Consider the following 18890-nt stretch of genomic DNA (forward strand, 5'->3'; position numbering starts at 1 on the left):
GAAATGTGTCAGCTTATATAACTGAGAATTCTGTGGTACAGCTTCAGACACAGCTGGCTCCAGGTGAACAAGCAGTGCCCCCCGCCCCCACTTTCTCTCCATCTCTCAGCTCTGTTCCTGCAGAGGCGGGTTTACCCTCAGGCAGATTCTCTCTCACAGTGTTGGCTTCTGGTGCCTCCAGGCTCAGCTGCTGCGGCTGCTAAGTCACATCAGTCGTGTCCGACTCTGTGCGACCCCATGGACAGCAGCCCACCAGGCTCCCCTGTCTACGGGATTCTCCAGGCAAGAATACTGGAGTGGGTTGCCATTTCCTTCTCCATTGTCTGAAAGGTAACCAAAGGTAATTAACCCTGGAGAAAAGAAAGCTCTTCTTCACACACAGTGGCTGCAATTCCTGTGATTAACTCTCACGGGACAGACGTGGGTCCCATCCACGAACCGAAGACTGTGGCCAGGGAAATGGGATCCTCTGATTGGCCGGACCTAGGACCTGGGCTCAAGGGTTAGGGGTCGAGGGTGGGAGACTGGGGATGAGAGCAGGTGTGTCCTGACGTCCACCACACTGGAACCCCACGAACGAAAGGCGGGGAGTGGGGTGGTTTCTAGGAGGACAACCAGGGTGCTGTTACAGAGGATGGGGAAATGGATGCTGGGCAGGTGAGAACAAGAGGCATCACTCTGAGGCCATAAATGCTGACACGACAAATGAGACAAAGGGGAAGCAGGAGGATTGAGACTGAGACTCAAGTCCTAGCTCTGCCACTCACTCTTAGTGTGGCCTTAGAGCATCTCTGCTTTACTGGGCCTTAGTCTTTCCACTATAAAATGAGGGCGTCTGGAATACACCAAGGTTTTGGAGAGATGATTGCCAGGGTTTTTTTTTCCCTCCCACTCAGTCATATATTAATTCTCTTTTTTCTTTCAGTCAATATTTGTGGAAGGGCTTCGGGGTTAGTCTCAACTGGATCTGAATCCCAGTCTGATTTCTGTCAGGTGTGATTGTTGCACCTTCTCAAGCGTGCTTAGCTGTGTCCTTCCCGGCCACCCAGCAGACCTGGACGCCATCCAGCCTCTGCTCGCCTGCCCCCGCAGGCGGCCTGGGTCAGACTGCTGCAGTTCGGCCTGGGTCAGGCGGCCTGGGTCAGACTGCTGCAACCACTTGGCTAGCTCGGCCTGCGGTGATGAGGCCTGAGTCGTTCTGCCAACAGCCCCAGCTGTGGTCCCAGCCGACCTGGCCGGAGCTGAGGCCAGGGCTTGGGGCCAGGGTTCTGGAGCCTCCTCTCCTAGACTCAGGTGAGCTTCTGGGTGCAGAGATGGTTTTCCTCATGGCTGCCTGGAGGCGTCAGTAACACAGCTCAGACACGAGCAGTGATTGGGTCCAGTGGTCACTAATGGCAGAGGGGAAACGGGACAGGCCAGCAGATGAAGTTCTTGCCCCTCATCCCTGCCCATTTCACGTGGCTTCCCCCAGAGATGCCCTGAGTGGTGGAACTCCTGGTCGCATTTTCTTGAAAAGCTGTGGCCAATTCAGTCAAGAACGTCTTATATTTGCCCTCCCTCCTTCTCAGTCTCAGTCCCTTTTCCTTCACTCTTGTTAGGCTGGGATTACATCCCCAATAAGGCATTAGTTTGTTAATCTTGCCTCAGGCTCTGTTTTCTAGGGAACCCAGGCTGCGATCTTAGCTGTGTGACTTTGAATGATTCACTTAACCTCTCTGAGCTTCAGACCCTTTACCTGTGAAAAGGAGATAATAGAGCATTTCTTATAGGACTGTTGTGACGTTTAATGAGACAGTACAGGCGAAGTACTTAGCTCAATAAATGACATATTTCATTAGTACAATTTCCGTGAATGAGGCACAGGACTGTATTATGTGAAAACATTTATTCAACATTGAACTTCATGAGTACTTATTGAAGGTCAACTCTATTTCAGATATTATGCTAGTGTTTGCTCCCAAGCTCACAGTCTAGAAAGTGAGACAGAGAAGTGATTGAGCAATTATACAACAGGGTCATCAGTGCCCAGTTGGGGCTAGAAGATTCAGAGGCTTTGGCATGGGGGTTGGGGATGGTAGTCAGGGATGGCTTCTTAAAGCTAAGATCTGAAGGACACGTAGTAGCTATAGATGATGGGCAAGCGGAGGGCACAGTATTCAGACAGAGGCCATGGCATGGGCAAAGGCCTGGTGTTGAGAGAAGACATTTCAAAGAACACACTGGCTCTCAGTCTCAAGAAGCAGGCGAGTTACAAGAGAAACAAAATGAATACACACCAATGAAAATATGTGAATATGGTCTTTGCCAGGGAATGTGTGAGTTCTAGAGCTATCCTGTTCAATGTGGTAGACAGATGTAGCCATGTGTGGCTATTTAATTAAAATTAAATACAACTAAAAATTTAGCTCCTTGGTCACACTGGCCGAAATTTAAGTGTTCAATGGTCATCTGTGGCTAATGTTGGACAGTGCAGATATAGCACATCCCTGTCACCGCAGAAAGTTCTGTTGGATAGAGCTGCCAAATCAAGACAGACTTTCTTGAGGAGGGGGCAGATGATGGCAGAGAAGGAAGGAGTCCTGGGAAAGTCCCTGGGAGGCACTGTCCTCTCTCCTTGGGAAGAGAAAAGCCAGGACTGTGAGTAAGGGGTGGGGTGTTGGCTCTGAAAACAATGTACAACCTGACACCTCTTTGGTAAGGGTGTAATCGCTGGGTGTGTACTGGCTGGCAGCCTCTGACCTGGGAGAGAAGACACAGGAATGCAGGGAGAATCTGCTAAGGTGGGGCTGAACCAGGAAGTCCCGCCCCTCCTGGGGCCAGGAGGACTCTGGGAGTTGTAGTTTGGCACTTTTGGGACCCCCCCCCCCACCTCAAAGCCCGATGTAGGTAGATGCACTGACACTGGGTGTGAGCTGGGCATTTCTTGGGGTGCAAAATTGGGAGTGGGCTGGCTAGGGCTGGGGCCACATCTGGGTTTGGGGTTTCTGTGATGAGTGGTAGAAAAAGGACTGTCTTCTCTCTCCCCCACTTAAGTTCTGGGATAGAGAGGAGATGCCAAGATGGAGGACTAAGCTAAATGGGCCCCTGAGAGACATCCAGTTTCAACAGAACCCTCAACCCACACATTCTGGTGAATTGAGATTTGCCCAGAGAGACAATAAGTTCCCATAAGGTTAGGGGGGAGAGGTAGCAGTCAGTACTCTATAAACTGTTGGTTATTCATGCGTTTAATCCAATTAAGCACAGTATTTTCTGAGTACATACTATTTGCCAAGCCCTGCCCTAGGCACTGAGAATCAGGAGTGAAATAAAGACAAAAGCTCCTGCTTCCAGAAGTTCTAGAAAGGGCAGCGAACTATAAACAGGGACTTGCCTTTGCTGATATAATACACACATAATGGAAAAACCCTACTTTAAAGGTGGATTTTGAGGCATTTTTACTTTCAATCCAACTATTCTCCCTACCTTGAAGATACCACCCTAGGCATGGTTGTCAGATTTACTTTTTATTTATTTGTTAACATATTTATTTATTCGGCTGTACCAGGTCTTAGTTGCGGCATGCAGAATTACCAGTTGTAGCATGTGGGATCTTTTTTTAGTTGCAGCATGCAAACCCTTAGTTACAGTATGTGGGACCTAGTTCCTAGACCAGGGGTTGAAGAGAAGGAAGGGGTCCTGGGAAAGTCCCTGACTGGCACTGTCCCCCCTCCTTGGGAAGAGAAAAGCCAGGGCTGGGAGTAGGGGGAACACGGAGTCCCAGCAACTGCACAACCAGGGAAGCGCCTGGGAGTCGTATTCAAAAGCCACTGAGTTGGATCCTACTGACGACTGTTCTCCAGACATCCAGCTGATACAGGAGATTATTCTAAGCTGCAAGACGTCATAGAGCCACTACCTCACCACTTCTGGGTTCTATCACCGGGGACAAGTCTCCTAGGGAGCCTCAGAATGCTCCTCGATAAGATACGGAGGTGCTGATCCTTGCTGCAAAGGTGCGGATTAAAAGAAACAATGGATGTGATGTATCTCCTGTAACAAGAGTCCCTTCTTACACACACACACACACACACACACAGAAGGACAGATAAGGGAGCTCCCTGCCAAATCTCCTGGAGCCAAACAGCATTACATTCTTTTTTCTTTGACTTCACTGAGGTCCAACTGACATTTTTAGTTATTGTCTCCATACATTTCCTTCCTAAGGAAGGAAGCACGAGTCCCAAATGCAATTCAACTTATTTGTGCAAATACTGTTAACAGTGTCTGTAAGCTCTATGAAAGTCTGTATCACCAGTGAAGTCCCCACTGGTATGATGGGTCCCTGGCATCCAGCATACTGTAGGTGCTGAATAGAAACCTATGGAATGAAATGAGTAGAGTAAAACAGACATTTTATCGTTCAGGAGAGACTTCCTACGATTCTCTCAGCTTGTCCAGAAAGTCTCTATTCTGCTCACCCTTCATCCCCCACTTCAACATAAGGCCGCAGGGATGATACGCACTGTAGGTACTCCAGAGGAAATGAGCCGCCCCGGGTGCGAGTCCCCTGCTCGCCGCGAGGAGGCGCGAGCACTACGCACAGACCGGGCTCGCTCCGGGCGCCCGTAGCCCAAACGGTTCAATGGGCGAGGCTCTCCCGAGCTCCCAGGCTGCACTAGGCTCTCGGGCGCAGACTCGGCGGCGGTTCGCGGTGTGTGTTGTGGGTGACTCCCGGCCAAAGCCGGGGTCTAACCCCGGCAACGCAAGCAGGCATCACGTACAAATGTTCTGAGTCAGGCGAGGCAGGGTCGGGGCTCTAGGGCCAGGAGCGCTTCCGGGAGGAGTTTCGGTGGAAACTCGCGACCTCTGACCTGCCGGACCGTCCCCCCGATCCCGGCGCCAAGCGAGAGCTCAAGTCCGCGGGCTGAGCTCCGCCCCGGGGCCCTCCGCGCAGGCGCCGCCGGCCGCGGTTCCCATGGCGATGGGGGGCGCTTCCCAGCCCGAGGCCCCGCCCCCAGCAGGCTAGGCTGCGCGGGGCCGCGGGAGGCGCAGGCAGGTGCCGCGGGCTGCGGGCAGGTGGCGGCGCGGCGCGGACCGGAGGCGGCGGCGGCTCTAGGGTAGGTTGCGCGGCGGCCGCGGCGGATCGGGGCCGGCCATCAGTCCCGTGTCCACGGCCTGTGAGGGAATAGAGGAGGCGGTGGCCGGCGGTGGCTGCCAAGTTTCTGCTCCGCTGAGGCCCCCGGAGAAAAGTTGACAAAGTTAGCCTGGAAAGAGGTGGGGACCTGGTGGATCTCCCCGGGCTCTGGATCTCCGAGGAAGGGGCATCCCGACTTGAGAGCCGGAAGGTCTGTCTCTCCAGACTTGGGAGTGGAGCCCGCGGGAAGATCCAGCACTGGGCAGCCAGTGGATCCCGCGCCACTCGGCTGGGGACCTGCGAGTCGATATTTGGAGTGGATCTGGCGCCGGTGGCCCGGGGTCCTATTGGGTCCCCAGCCTCGGGTGACTGTGGACGGTGATTGGAAACTGGGAGCTAGTTGATCCCTCTCCCCTGCCCCCCACTGGTCCGAGCCTTGGAAGTGATTCCGAGAGGAGACCTGGTGGCCGGGAACTGGGGGATCGTTGGAGATCCGGGCTACTCAGCCTGCGACTGCTAGGATCTGGACGACCGTGCGGGTTGGAGGCCCAGGAGGTGGACACTGGGAAGCGGGGGTGCGGATCGAGGCGGAGCCGGAGGCGAAGGGATCCTGCTGGCAGCGGAGGCGGTGGAAAGAGCGGCGCTCCGGGCCCCGCGGGCTCCGGACGCGCCCTCTCCACCGGGCCTGCGCACCCCTCCGCTTGCCTTCCCAGGGCAGAGGCTCCCTGATGAGATTAAGGCTCAATTCCCCCTGCTCCCCGGCAGGCTCGGCTGGCTCCCACCCCGCTGGCGGCGCCGCCTAGGGCTACAGGCGGGGCCCTGGGGAAGGGAAGCGGCGCGTTGACCCCCGACCCGGGCCCGACCTTTCCACACCCTCCTGGCAAGCACCCGGCGCGTAGCCGGGGCGCCGCGCCCCGAAACCCTGCTTCTCCTCTGGTCCGTGGCGGGTCCGTAGTGGCGTGGGCGTATGACCTGCGCGCGCCACCTGGGTGGCCAGGGCTTCCTGCCCGCGGGACTGAACTTTCTCCAGGCAGGAACTGCCACTACCTTTAGGAAAGGAAAGGACTGTACCTGTTGCACAAAGAAAGTGGTTTTTCTTTGCAGCTTCTTTGTGACCTTGGACAAAACGCTTAACATCTCTGAGCCCAGATCTCCCTTCGGGGCGCAATGGAGTGGGGGTGGGGTCGCAGTCCTCCCTTTTCTGGGTAACTGGCGGGATTAATAGGTATAAAAGATGTGAAGCAGGTATGGGCTGTGTAAATACTCGTGCACCCTCATTCTGTGGCCTCTCCTCTCCCTTGTCTCATCCCCTGCCGCCTCCCCTAGGGTATCTGAAGGAAGGTTCAAGAAACTCAACTTGCTGTCTTTTTAAACTGCAGGATTAGAGAGATATTTAACTTGGTCTTTCTTCCAAAGGGGTTTAATTGCCCCTCTGATCCCCCTTGCAGAGAGAAGCTCTGAGGGTTTGGCTAATCAGTAACCTGGCCATTTGGACAAGACTTCTCCTTTGGCCCAGCTTTTCCTTTGCTAATGCATCAGAGCTCCTGGGCAGACATGCATTCACCCCCAGACACTGACATCTCACCCCTGGGACAGTTCCAGAGGGAGTTGTGCAGACACTCGTTGAGGTCCTCATGGTTTTAGGGGGAATCTTTTTGAAAGGACTGGCATGCTTGACAAGGGTGCAATTATCCTAGAGAAGTACAGGGTTTCATTCAATACTGTGTCTAGGTACGTGAGCGGCTCTTTGGTCAACTAGGGTGTGTACTGAGCACTTACTATGTGGAGGACACTAGAAATGACGAGACCCAGAGCAATATAGGATCTGTCCTTCTGGCTTGCAGTCTAGGTATGAGCAATCAACTTGCCCTGTAGTTGTAGAGACAACTGTACTGATTCTTGATGCTGGGCGTACAGCCCTCACCCCAGATTCTGGAGGTGCCCCACCCGTTTTGAAGGCCCTGGGGGTTGGTTTTTATTCAGGACTGATCTTGGCAGGAGAATGGAACAGTCCACTATCTTGTCCTGAGCCTTTCTCCCCTCTCAGCACCCCCAGAATACATCTCTAACCAACTCAGAAAGACAGCCCCAAAGGGAATGTTTTAAAAGGGCATTCATTCATTCATTCAAGAAATATTTCAAGACAGTGTGTCAAAGAGAAGGCTAGTGGTCACACCTTTAAGGGGCAAAGTCTATGTGAAAAGAGGCAATTGTCTGGGAGGAGGGGCTGAGGACTTATGACCTGGGGAGGGATGGAAGGCGGGGAAGCTTTCTTGGAGAGCTGGTCTACAGTGGGGAGAGGATGGTGCGCTGTAAAGAGAACAGAAAGGCCTGGACAGAGGAGGGAGTGTGGGGTGTTGGCAGGAGAAGCTGGAAGGGGCCAGGTCAGCTATTCCCAAGGATATGGACTTTATTCCAGGGCAGTGGGGCACTGTGGAAGTTTCTCTGGGGGAGAAGGATGGCATCAGATGTGTGTTTTGGGAAGCTTGCCCATCTCTTGCGGAGGTTGGATGAGGGTGTGCCAGGAGGCTGGAGACTGCTCAGAAAATCCAGGTGAGGGGCTGACGACGGTACTGAGCTTGGATAGAGACAGTGGTCAGTGTCGTGTTTAGAGAGCTGCTCAGTTGAAGACCCTTTCTGGAGGCCAGGCAATCAGTCTGGAGAAGGAAACCCCCAGGGGAAGTGGCCTAAATATTTTGAATGTCTGTGTTTCATCCCATTCAGCACACCTTCCTGTGCATCAGTTGTCCACCTGCCCTGGGAGGGTCATGAAACTTCCAGGTCCTCCCGGGACTTCACCCTGGAACGCTCACCACCTTCCTATGGGAGGAGGTAGGGCTTGTTCTTCCCGATTTACAGATTCAGGACTCAGTAGTGTGGCAGCAAGGCCTTTGCCAGCCCCCAGTGGCAGAACAGGGATTTGAACCCACTGCCCACCTGCAATTTGTGCGTGTTTGGAGTCAGGGAGGTTGAGCAGAGAAAACACGAAGGTTGGTGAGGTTGGGTCATGACGCAGCAGGGGTAAACCCAGAGAGGCTTCCAGGAAGAGGCAGGGACAGAAAGGAGGAAGCTGGCCAGGAAGAACTGGGGAGAGAACTTAGAGATAGCACATAACATATCAGAACAACCACTTTTTACCAGACCCTTTACAAGTGCTGGGCGCTGGGGAAGCTCTTTTGTTCTTTTCTAAATTCTTTACAACAGACCCAGGGGATGCTACTTCTGGGACCCTTGATTCTGCAGTTTATCAAACCAAGGCTTCAAGGAGTCCTACTGCCCAAGCCCACTACTCAAACTCCTGTCACTTACAAGGAAGCTCAAAAACTTTGAATTGAGGGATAGACACACACACATTTTTTTTCCCCTTCAATGTGATGGATATTTTATTGAGCATTTTCTGTGGGCAATTCAAAAGAGCCCCTGCCCTTAGGAATTCACTCTGCAGAAATCTGGTCCACCCAATGGGAGGAAGGGAGGGGGAAGTCAAAGTGCCACAAATATGGAAATGACTCTGGATTGACTTCTGGGAAGTAGTTATCACCATTGCATTTGCTGATTGCTCAGTTGAGTGACCTTTGAATCTTATCTCCACTGAGAATATAAAAGACGTCCCCAAAGCCTGCTCTTTGGATGTTTACATCACTGAGTCAGAAGAGATACACACACACACACACACACACACACACACACAGTATAATAATATATATAATGTTATATGTGATGACATACATCATGTTATTCCTATAATAATATATATAAAGACTTCCCTGGTTAAGACTCACTCCATAGAGTCCAGTGGTTCTACTACAGGCGGCAAGGGTTGGATCCCTGGTCCAAGAACTAAGATCCTGTGTTCTCTGCAACACAACCAAAATAATAATAATAATAATAATAATATATGTGTATTATTGTGAAAATAACACGTAACACGCCAAACACTTCAAAGATGGCAAAATGATTTTATGTAAAGTAAAATAAAATCCCACCCAAGACCCCCAGTCCCACTCCTCAGAGATAATGCAGTCAGCAGTTTCCCTTGACTGTCCAGAAACTTTCCACGTCCATATGCTCTGTTTACTTCCTTCCAAGCCCTTATCACACTCTTAACTTAAAAAATTTTTTTTTTTGGTCTATTCTGGAGCCAGATGGAAAGAGTTTCATCTTGGTTCTGCCGCTTATCAGCTCTGTGACCTTGGGCAGGTGACTTAATCTCTCTGAGCTGAAGTTTCCTCTTTGGTTTTGCTGTTACATGGTCACCAAGCCATGTCCTGCTCTTTGCAACCCCATGGACTGTAGCCCACCAGGCTCCTCCATCCATGGGATTCTCCAGGCAAGGATACTGGAGCGTGAGCCATTTCCTTCTCCAGGGGATCTTCCTGACCCAGGGATTGAACCCGTGTCTCCTGCATTGGTAGGTGGGGTTTTTTTTTAACCACCGAGCCACCAGGGAAGCCCCTTGCTCATTGGTCAGTGGGATGATAGCGGGTCTCGCCTCTGGGGGTTGCTGTGAGGAGGGAAGGAGAAGGCACATGGTCAGTGCTCAGTGTGTGTTGGTTGGTATCATTATTCTTATTCCTTGCGGTGGTTGCAGTGGAGTTGGTATTGCTTCTTGTCCCTCTAGACAGCCCTCCAAGAAGGTGGAAAACCCTATCTGTCTTCACTGCTATTTCCTTGGTGAATAGTTGTGGAATAAACAGATGAGCAACAGCAATCATAAGTCAAAGAATTTCACACAGAAATTAAACGTAGATCTGAACCCATATTAGACTGAGCTGACTTACTGTACTCTTTTGAAAAACTGAACAATGCGCCAAGGCAGAAAGGTGCTGTTGGTTACTGAGCAGATGCCCTGCTGCTGGGCATTCTGAGTGGTCTGTTATCTTGCTGTGACACCCAGTGTCACAGTTAACATCCCTGGTCATGTGTCTTTGCATACCTGTTGCACTCGATAAGAGGACAGATTCCAGGATGGGGAACAGTTGCAATAAAAGATATTTAGGATGTCGGTCTTTCCTGTTTGTAAAATGGACACAGGGTGCTTGTGACCATTAGCAATAAGGTCTGTGAAACACTTGGCAACAAGCAGATGACAAATAAATGATCCTGTGAGTGTGCAGTTGGGGTGGGGGTTCCTGACTGGGTTAGAGTGAGGAGTTCTGCAACACTTAAAGTTGGTTACAGAATTAGATATGAACTCCGGGAGTTGGTGATGGACAGGGAGACCTGGCGTGCTACGATTCATGGGGTTGCAAAGAGTCAGACACGACTGAGCGACTGATTTGATCTGATCTGATCTGAACATCTCTTCGGAGAAGGCATTGGCACCCCACTCCAGTACTCTTGCCTGGAAAATCCCATGGACGGAGGAGGCTGGTGGGCTGCAGTCCATGGGGTCGCTAGGAGTCAGACACGACTGAGCGACTTCACTTTCACTTTTCACTTTCATGCATTGGAGAAGGAAATGGCAACCCACTCCAGTGTTCTTGCCTGGAGAATCCCAGGGATGGGGGAGCCTGGTGGGCTGCCGTCTATGGGGTCGCACAGAGTCGGACACGACTGAAGCGACTTAGCAGCTGCAGCAGCAGCAACATCTCTTGGGAACATTGCAGAGAATCAAGATCCAGACTGCTTGCGTTCAGACCACAGCTCCATTATTCTCCCACTGTGTGACTTTGGGCAAAGTAGTTAACCTCCTGGTGCCTCAGTTTCCTCATCTGTAAAATGGGAGTAACAGTGGTGCCTGCCTCCTGAGATGGATGAGCATTAGATGAGTTAATACATAATGCCCTACCTAAAAAAAAGATTGAATGAACTTATGTATAAAACAGAAATACACCCGAAAACATAGAAAACAAATGTATAGTTACCAACGGGAAAAGAGATGGGGGAGGGATCAATTAGTAGTTTGAGATTCACAGATACACATGACTATATGTAAAATAGATGACTAATAAGGACCTACTGTACAGCACAAGGAACTAAATATTTTGTAATAACCTATAAGGGAAAAGAATCTGAAATACAACTAAATCTATAAACTATATATATATATATATATATATATATAACTAAATCACTGTGCTGTATACCTGAAACCAAGCACATTATAAATCAACTATACATCAGTTTAAAAAAATATATGCAAAGTACATAGTGCCCTGTAATGAATGTTCGTGTGTTAGCTAATGTTGTCATCATTATTATTTATGATATTGGTCTGGTTGAGGTTAACTTCTGGTTCTTGGAGCTCCAGGGCCTTGGGGAAAGGAGTGACTCAAGACCCCTGCTTCAGTGTGTTTCCCCTCCTGCTCTAGCTGGAGGGTTGTCTGTTAATAGATCACTGTTTACAGGACTCTCTGTCCCCAGGGCAAGCCTTGACCAGCCCACTCTGGCTGTGGGGGGTCTCGGATGCTCTGTGCTTAAGGTGTATTCACACTGCTCCATTGGGAAGGCTATTAGCGGGTTTCAGGGAGCCCGTGGCTACGAGGATCGGCCAGAGGCCACCGGGGCTAGATGCAGGGTTAGAAGTCACGTGTTCGTTCAGTGAATGTTTATCTCGTACCTGTCACTTGGCAAAGCCTGTGCTGGCCGTGGGGAAGATGGGATCTGCTGGATTTCCAGAGGGAAAGTCTGGAGTGGGAGTGCTGTGTGGCCCTGCGTAGGTCGCTTCACCTCTCTGAGCATTTCCGCATCTGTGCAGTGAGTCTCAGATGGGCCACGGTGTCCCTGAAGGTGAGAGAGGACAGTCTTTGCCCAGTGTGTACCTGGCGGCCTCTGCCCTGGCCCCTGGACCCCTAGAGGTTTGGGCGAGACGCCTGAGCCTGCCGTTCCTCCGTCTGCGGAGACCTGGCTTTTGAGAACATTAAGTGTCACTTAGAGTAGAAGAAGGTCAGGTAGAGACTGCTCATTCCGTCCCAGGCACGGTGCTCATGACTGTTTTATTTGATTCTCATGTCCCCACATTACAGGTGGGACCACTGAGGCTTGGAGAGGGAGTCCCATGCCCAAGGCCACTGCTGGGAAGAGGCGGTGCTGGTCCTTGGCAGCCTGTCTCAGCCCCTGTGCCCTGCGTCCCTCCCCTGTGGCCGCCCTGGAGATCAAGCGGGCAATGCCAGTGTTCTGTCCACCTCTGCTATGCCATTTCTGTGTGACTTTGGGCAAACGACTTTTCCTCTCTGAGCCTCAGTCCTCTTCTACAGAAAGAAGACGCTAAGATTTACCCCGTGGGGTGGTTGTGGGGTGAGGTGAGGTAACTGTACACATCAGATCAGATCAGTCGTTCAGTGTCAGACTCTTTGAGACCCCGTGAATCGCAGCACGCCAGGCCTCCCTGTCCATCACCAACTCCCGGAGTTCACTCAGACTCATGTCCATTGAGTCAGTGATGCCATCCAGCCATCTCATCCTCTGTCATCCCCTTCTCCTCTTGCCCCCAATCCCTCCCAGCATCAGAGTCTTTTCCAATGAGTCAACTCTTCGCATGAGGTGGCCAAAGTACTGGAGTTTCAGCTTTAGCATCATTCCCTCCAAAGAAATCCCAGGGCTGATCTCCTTCAGAATGGACTGGTTGGATCTCCTTGCAGTCCAAGGGACTCTTAAGAGTCTTCTCCAACACCACAGTTCAAAAGCATCAATTCTTCGGTGCTCAGCCTTCTTCACAGTCCAACTCTCACATCCATATGTGACCACTGGAAAAACCATAGCCTTGACTAGACGAACCTTTGTTGGCAAAGTAACGTCTCTGCTTTTGAGTATGCTATCTAGGTTGGTCATAACTTTCCTTCCAAGGAGTAAGCGTCTTTTAATTTCATGGCTGCAATCACCATCTGTAGTGATTTTGGAGCCCAGAAAAATAAAGTCTGACACTGTTTCCACTGTTTCCCCATCTATTTCCCATGAAGTGTTGGGACCGGATGCCATGATCTTCGTTTTCTGAATGTTGAGCTTTAAGCCAGCTTTTTCACTCTCCACTTTCACCTTCATCAAGAGGCTTTTTAGTTCCTCTTCACTTTCTGCCATAAGGGTGGTGTCATCTGCATACCTGAGGTTATTGATATTTCTCCCGGCAATCTTGATTCCAGCTTGTGTTTCTTCCAGCCCAGCGTTTCTCATGATGTACTCTGCATATAAGTTAAATAAGCAGGTTGACAATATACAGCCTTGACCTACTCCCTTTCCTATTTGGAACCAGTCTGTTGTTCCATGTCCAGTTCTAACTGTTGCTTCCTGACCTGCATACAAATTTCTCAAGAGGCAGATCAGGTGGTCTGGTATTCCCATCTCTTTCAGAATTTTCCACAGTTTATTGTGATCCACACAGTCAAAGGCTTTGGCATAGTCAAGAAAGCAGAAATAGATGTTTTTCTGGAACTCTCTTGCTTTTTCCATGATCCAGCAGATGTTGGCAATTTGATCTCTGGTTCCTCTGCCTTTTCTAAAACCAGCTTGAACATCAGGGAGTTCATGGTTCACGTATTGCTGAAGCCTGGCTTGGAGAATTTTGAGCATTACTTTACTAGCGTGTGAGATGAGTGCAATTGTGCAGTAGTTTGAGCATTCTTTGGCATTGCCTTTCTTTGGGATTGGAATGAAAACTGACCTTTTCCAGTCCTGTGGCCACTGCTGAGTTTTCCAAATTTGCTGGCATATTGAGTGCAGCACTTTCACAGCATCATCTTTCAGGATTTGGAATAGCTCAACTGGAATTCTATCACCTCCACTAGCTTTGTTCGTAGTGATGCTTTCTAAGGCCCACTTGACTTCACATTCCAGGATGTCTGGCTCTAGGAGCCCCGCCCCATAAAAAGATAAGAGTTTGTAAAATCTGTGTGTGAGTTATGCCAAGGAATGAGTTTTTAAATCGCTATATAAATCTTCCCTGTTTGTAGTAGCAGAAATAGCAGTAAGTCAAAATAATAATAAGCATTGATGGACGGCTTCTTATACTCTAGTCCCTCATGCGTTGTTTTATCCGGTCCGTTCTCGGTGCTGGTGTTCCTGTTTTACAGTTGAGGAAACTGAGTTCCGGCGAGGTGAACCTCCTCCCCCAGAGCTCCCGGCTAGTGAGAGCCCCTTCGCGTGTGTATCTCCTTGGCAGTGCCACAGCCGTACTTTCAAAGGCTCCAGGTCAGGGCTGCGCTCCCAGCCGGCTCTGTGTTGATGTTTCTTTTCTTTTTATTTTGCTTCCTTAGTGACCAGAGCCCTTTCTGGGGGCCGTCCTGTTTACCCACGGCGTGGTGAGGCACCGCTGGGGGAAGGAAACACGGGGTGTGCGGGGCCCCCGGGGGTGGAGAGGCCAGTCGGTGCGTTGGGTACACCGAGGCCACTCCAGGAACTCTGCTGCCCCCCTATCCGGGCATGGAGCCTGGCCCCGGTGGGCACAGTGCCTGCCGAGCCCTGCCCAGTGCCCTGGACGGGGCCGGGGAGTGACTGGGTCGAGGAACTCCTAGGGCCCTTGACCTGGGATGCTGCCCCAATTTGCCCTCTCCCTTTCGCTGTGGGCCCCAGCCCTAGAAAGCTCCAGTCTTGTTTCTAGAATGGATTACCTGCTGGCCAGGGGCCGCGTCTGGCACGAGAAGGGGTCCGGGGCCCTGGGAGAGAGCACGGAATATATTAGAGTGAGCTCTGCGTCCTCGTCAGGCCCCCAGAGTGCTAGCACCAGCTTCCCTCCTGTATGTCCTTGGGTAAGCCCCTTCCCATCTCTGGGTCTTTTTCACAGGAGGAGGGAAGAACTGGATGAATGAATCCCAGAGCCTCTTATTCCTGCTGCACCTTGTGAGAAGAATCAAAACCAGACTTTTACCTGAAGCACACCAGGCTTTCCCGACCTTCACTGTCTCCCTGAGTTTGCTCAGACTCATGTCCATTCAGTCGTTGATGCCATCCAACCATCTCATCCTCTGTTGCCCCCTTCTCCTCCTGCCCTCAATCGTTCCCAGCATCAGGGTCTTTTTCCAGTGAGCTGGCTCTTTGCATCAGGTGGCCAAAGTATTGGAGCTTCAGCTGCAGCATCAGTCCTTCCAAAGAATACTCAGGGTTGATTTCCTTTCAGATTGACTGGTTTGACCTCCATGCTGTTCAAGGGACTCTCAAGAGTCTTCTCCAGCACCACAGTTTGAGAGCGTCAGTTCTTCGGCACTCAGCCTTCTTTATGGGAAAAACCATAGCTTTGACAGACTTTTGTTAGCAAAGTGATGTCTTTGCTTTTTAATACACTAAGTTTGCCATAGCTGTTCTTCCAAGAAGCAAGCATCTTTTAATTTCATGGCTGCAGTCACTGTTCACATTGATTTTGGAGCCCAAGGAAATGAAATCTGACACTGTTTCCACATTTTCCCCTTCTATTTGCCATGAAGTGATGGGACCAGTAGGACCCCGGAAAAACCACCGTTGGTTGGAGACTTACCGTGTGCTATAACTCCTTTGCTAGGGAAGTGTTACATGTCTGTCTGCCTGTCAGTCCTCAGAATGACTTGGAGGTGGTATTACTAAACCCCTTGTACAGATAAGAAAACTGAGCCCCAGAGACCTAAAGCCTTCCTCAAGGTCATGTAGCTTGAGGCAAGAGGTGGCGAAGGCTGAATCTGCACTCAGGTCTGCCTCCTGGAAAGCCACCACCCCTTACTCAATGCAGTGGGTCTTCCCACCTCCCCCCAGAACTGTGTTGGAAACAGCATCTCTCCTTTCAGAACTTCCAGGCCAGAAGATCCCTGTCCTCCCTTGAGATAGCTGGTCATTTTCATCTTTGTTATTAAGGACCTACTGTGTACCAGGGCCTGGGCTGGTTCCTGGGTGTCAGAGCGGCCTGGGACACAGCTTCTGCCCTCCCGGAGGAGAGAGATTGCCGGGGGTTGGTGGGGAGCCTTGTGCCCAGCGCTGTGATGGGAGGCGTGGGGCCCATGAGGGCACCAGGGTGGGGATCGTGTTCTCCCGGCCCCACCTTCTGGCAGCCTTGAAGCAAAACCGTTTCCCTTGACACGCTCAGACTTGGATGAGACGGGAACTTTGGCAACCAGCAGACCACCTCCTTCCTGGAGAGGTGCCGCGTGCCTGGTCATCGTCAGATTTCACTGCAGGGAGGAGGCGATAAGACGTCCAAGCGTCGCCTCTCTCTGGATGCCTTCATCACAGTCCCTCTGCCTTCCTTCATTAAAAGGAGGGGATGGGGTGGGGGAAGGGGGGACAGCAAAAAGCTCTGGAGGAATCGTTGGAATGCCCAGAATGCTGGCTGACCCGGCAGAGCCAGTGTGAGCCATCTGCCCTGGCTTTAGTCGGTGCAGCTGGGCAACCTCGGGGGCTTTCAGGGTGTCACCCAGTTCCCGTGCCGAGGCATCAGCCCACCAGGATGACATTGCTTGGTTGGGAGCCGCGCTGCCCTAGGGTCACCTCCTGCCTCTGTTTTGTCCCATGGCATCCCCTCTCTGCCCTGGTGTCCACACCCATGGAGTGGGGTGCCAATGCCTGCCCTTCAGCCTGGCCAGGAGCTCCCAGCGAGGTCCTGTGGGTGACCTTTGGGGTGAACGGCCAGTCTGTTGGAGCAGGTGGTGATATTAGGTAAAGCCCCCACTGTGTGCGTGCATCTCTCTGGGGTTCTTTACCTTTACTATTTACCCTTGGCCGGCCCTTCTGCCTTAACGCAAGCACGTGCCTGTTCAGTCGTGTCCGACTCTCTGCGACCCCATGGACTGTAGCCTACCAGGACAGGCCCCTCTGTCCATGGAATTGTCCAGGCAGAAATACTGGAGTGGGTTGCCATTTCCTCCTCCAGGGGACCTTCCCAACACAGGGATCAAACCTGAGTCTCTTGTACCTCCTGCGCTGGCAGGCAGATTCTTTACCAACTGTGCCGCCTTGAGGTGGTGGCAAGGTAACTGTTCAGTGCTCCACTGGGTAGCTCTCAGTTCATTTTCCAAATTCATCATTTTTATTCTCTTTATCTTTACTACAATACATTTAGTAGTACTTATTGTAGTAGTGCTCAGCTGGGCTTGGTAGTACTCAGCAATAACATGTGCTCATCGTCAAATATTTAGAAATACAGATAAAAAAGAGGTAAGCACTCATATAATCCCACATTCGAAAGATAACCAGGGCTCATCTTTTTCAGTGTGAGTTTTAGACTCTCGCATTTGAATGTGTGATGGAGAGACATCAGCACCGCATGGTAGACTGAGAATGTGGGCTTCCTTATCCGGTGGCTTGGATTCAGATCTTGGCTCTGGAACCTCCTAGCTGTGTGACCTTGGGCAGGTCACTTTCCCTCTCTGAGCCCCAGTTTCTTTGTGAAATAAGATGGCTGTGAGGGTCAAATGAGCCGCTGTCTGTGAACTGCTTAGTGACATGCCTGGGATACAGCAAATGTTTATGAGCTACTACTGTTTTATATGAATGGGTATTTATTCTCATTTTGAGGGCTGAGGCCCTTTCTAACAATGCTGTCATCTGTAACTGGTGGGTTTGGACCTTAGGCTTGGGGGGACACCCTGACCACCTCCTCCAGGCAGGGCCCGTGGTGGGGGCTGGAGAGAAGGGGGGTTGGGCCAGCTGGTTTGACCGACACAAAGCACCCAGGCACGCTCACAAGCCGGTCCTGATCTTTATCGCTCAGGGATGCTTCCTGTCCCCACTGAGGCCTGGGCGTTTGTCCAGATTAAAGCCTCTGGCCATTCCCATCAGGCTGGAGGCGGCCCCTGTAAATGAGCTCAGCGAGAACCCTTCTTCCTCTTCCCTTGGCAGCAGCAGGGATTTCAGAAGGATGGGCTCACCCACACCTGGGAAGAGGGACAGGGTCGGCTGGCCCCCTCTAAGCAGGCCTGAAACCACTGGGGACCCTGAGGGCCCGGGAGAGGAAGGGGCTTGGAGAGCCGTCAGGCAGGACAGTTAGCAGAGCCTGGCTTTCAGAGGTGAGTTGGGGTTGGTGATGTCCATGGGGGTTAGCTCAGTGACCACAGGGGAGTTAAACAGCCTCATCGGCCTGCAGTCTCTGCGTGCGTGCGTGCACGCGCGCTCAGTCGTGTCGGACTCTGTGATCCCGTGGACCGTAGCCCGCCAGGCTTCTCTGTCCATGGGGTTCTCTAGGCAAGAATACTGGAGTGGGTTGCCATTTCCTCCTCCAGGGGATCTTCTGGACCCAGGAATCGAACCCGCTTCTCCTACTTGCCTGGCGGATTCTTCACCACTGAGCCACCTGGGAAGCCCCTCCTGCTCTGTAAACTGGGGCTGACAGTAGTCTCACCTGGTAGGGTGGTGGTTCTGTGATGAGTGGAGGTCCGAGCACAGCTGGGCCCACAGTCAGTGCCGCCGCCTCCTCCTCTTTATCGTCATCTAGGACATTTAAGACGACACGGAGCCAGACGCTATGCTGAGTATACTCGCCAGGATATGGACGCGATCTAAGTGTCTACTGATGAATGAATGCATAAAGATGTGTTGTGTGTGTGTGTGTATGTATGTATATATATACATGCATTACTTCCCAGTCATGAATTGTCATTGCCATGATCATCATTATTTTTTAAACTGTATGGATTTTGGTTTGGCTGTGCTGGGTCTTTGTTGCTGTGCGTGGGCTTTCTCTAGCTGGGGCGAGCGAGGGTTACTCTAGTTGTGTGCGGGCTTCTAGCTGCAGTGGCTTCTCTTGTTCTGGAACGTGGGATCTAGAGTGCTTGGGCTCAGTAGTTTGTGGTGCATGGGTTTAGTTGCCCTATGGCACTTGGGATCCTAATTCCTGTCCAGGGACAGAACCCATGTCGCCGGCATTGGCAGGCAGATTCTT

The 18890-nt window shown here is 51.5% G+C and overlaps 1 protein-coding gene across 5 annotated transcripts in view; it reads left to right on the forward strand.

The window, feature by feature from the left end:
* Positions 1-5011: 5011 nt before the first annotated feature.
* Positions 5012-18890, forward strand: part of KIAA1671 (KIAA1671 ortholog) — a 184826-nt gene continuing 170947 nt past the window's right edge. For 2 of the 5 annotated variants that reach the window (XM_070769746.1, XM_070769749.1), the window contains exon 1: positions 16303-18018. The gene's annotated coding sequence lies outside the window, so the exon portion shown is untranslated. Of the gene's footprint in view, positions 5100-16302; positions 18019-18890 lie in introns of those variants that run through there. The other 3 variants (XM_070769747.1, XM_070769750.1, XM_070769744.1) reach the window with 3 other exon arrangements.

Source organism: Bos indicus, chromosome 17 (assembly GCF_029378745.1).
Source record: "Bos indicus isolate NIAB-ARS_2022 breed Sahiwal x Tharparkar chromosome 17, NIAB-ARS_B.indTharparkar_mat_pri_1.0, whole genome shotgun sequence".
In the NCBI taxonomy this organism is placed as follows: domain Eukaryota; kingdom Metazoa; phylum Chordata; class Mammalia; order Artiodactyla; family Bovidae; genus Bos; species Bos indicus.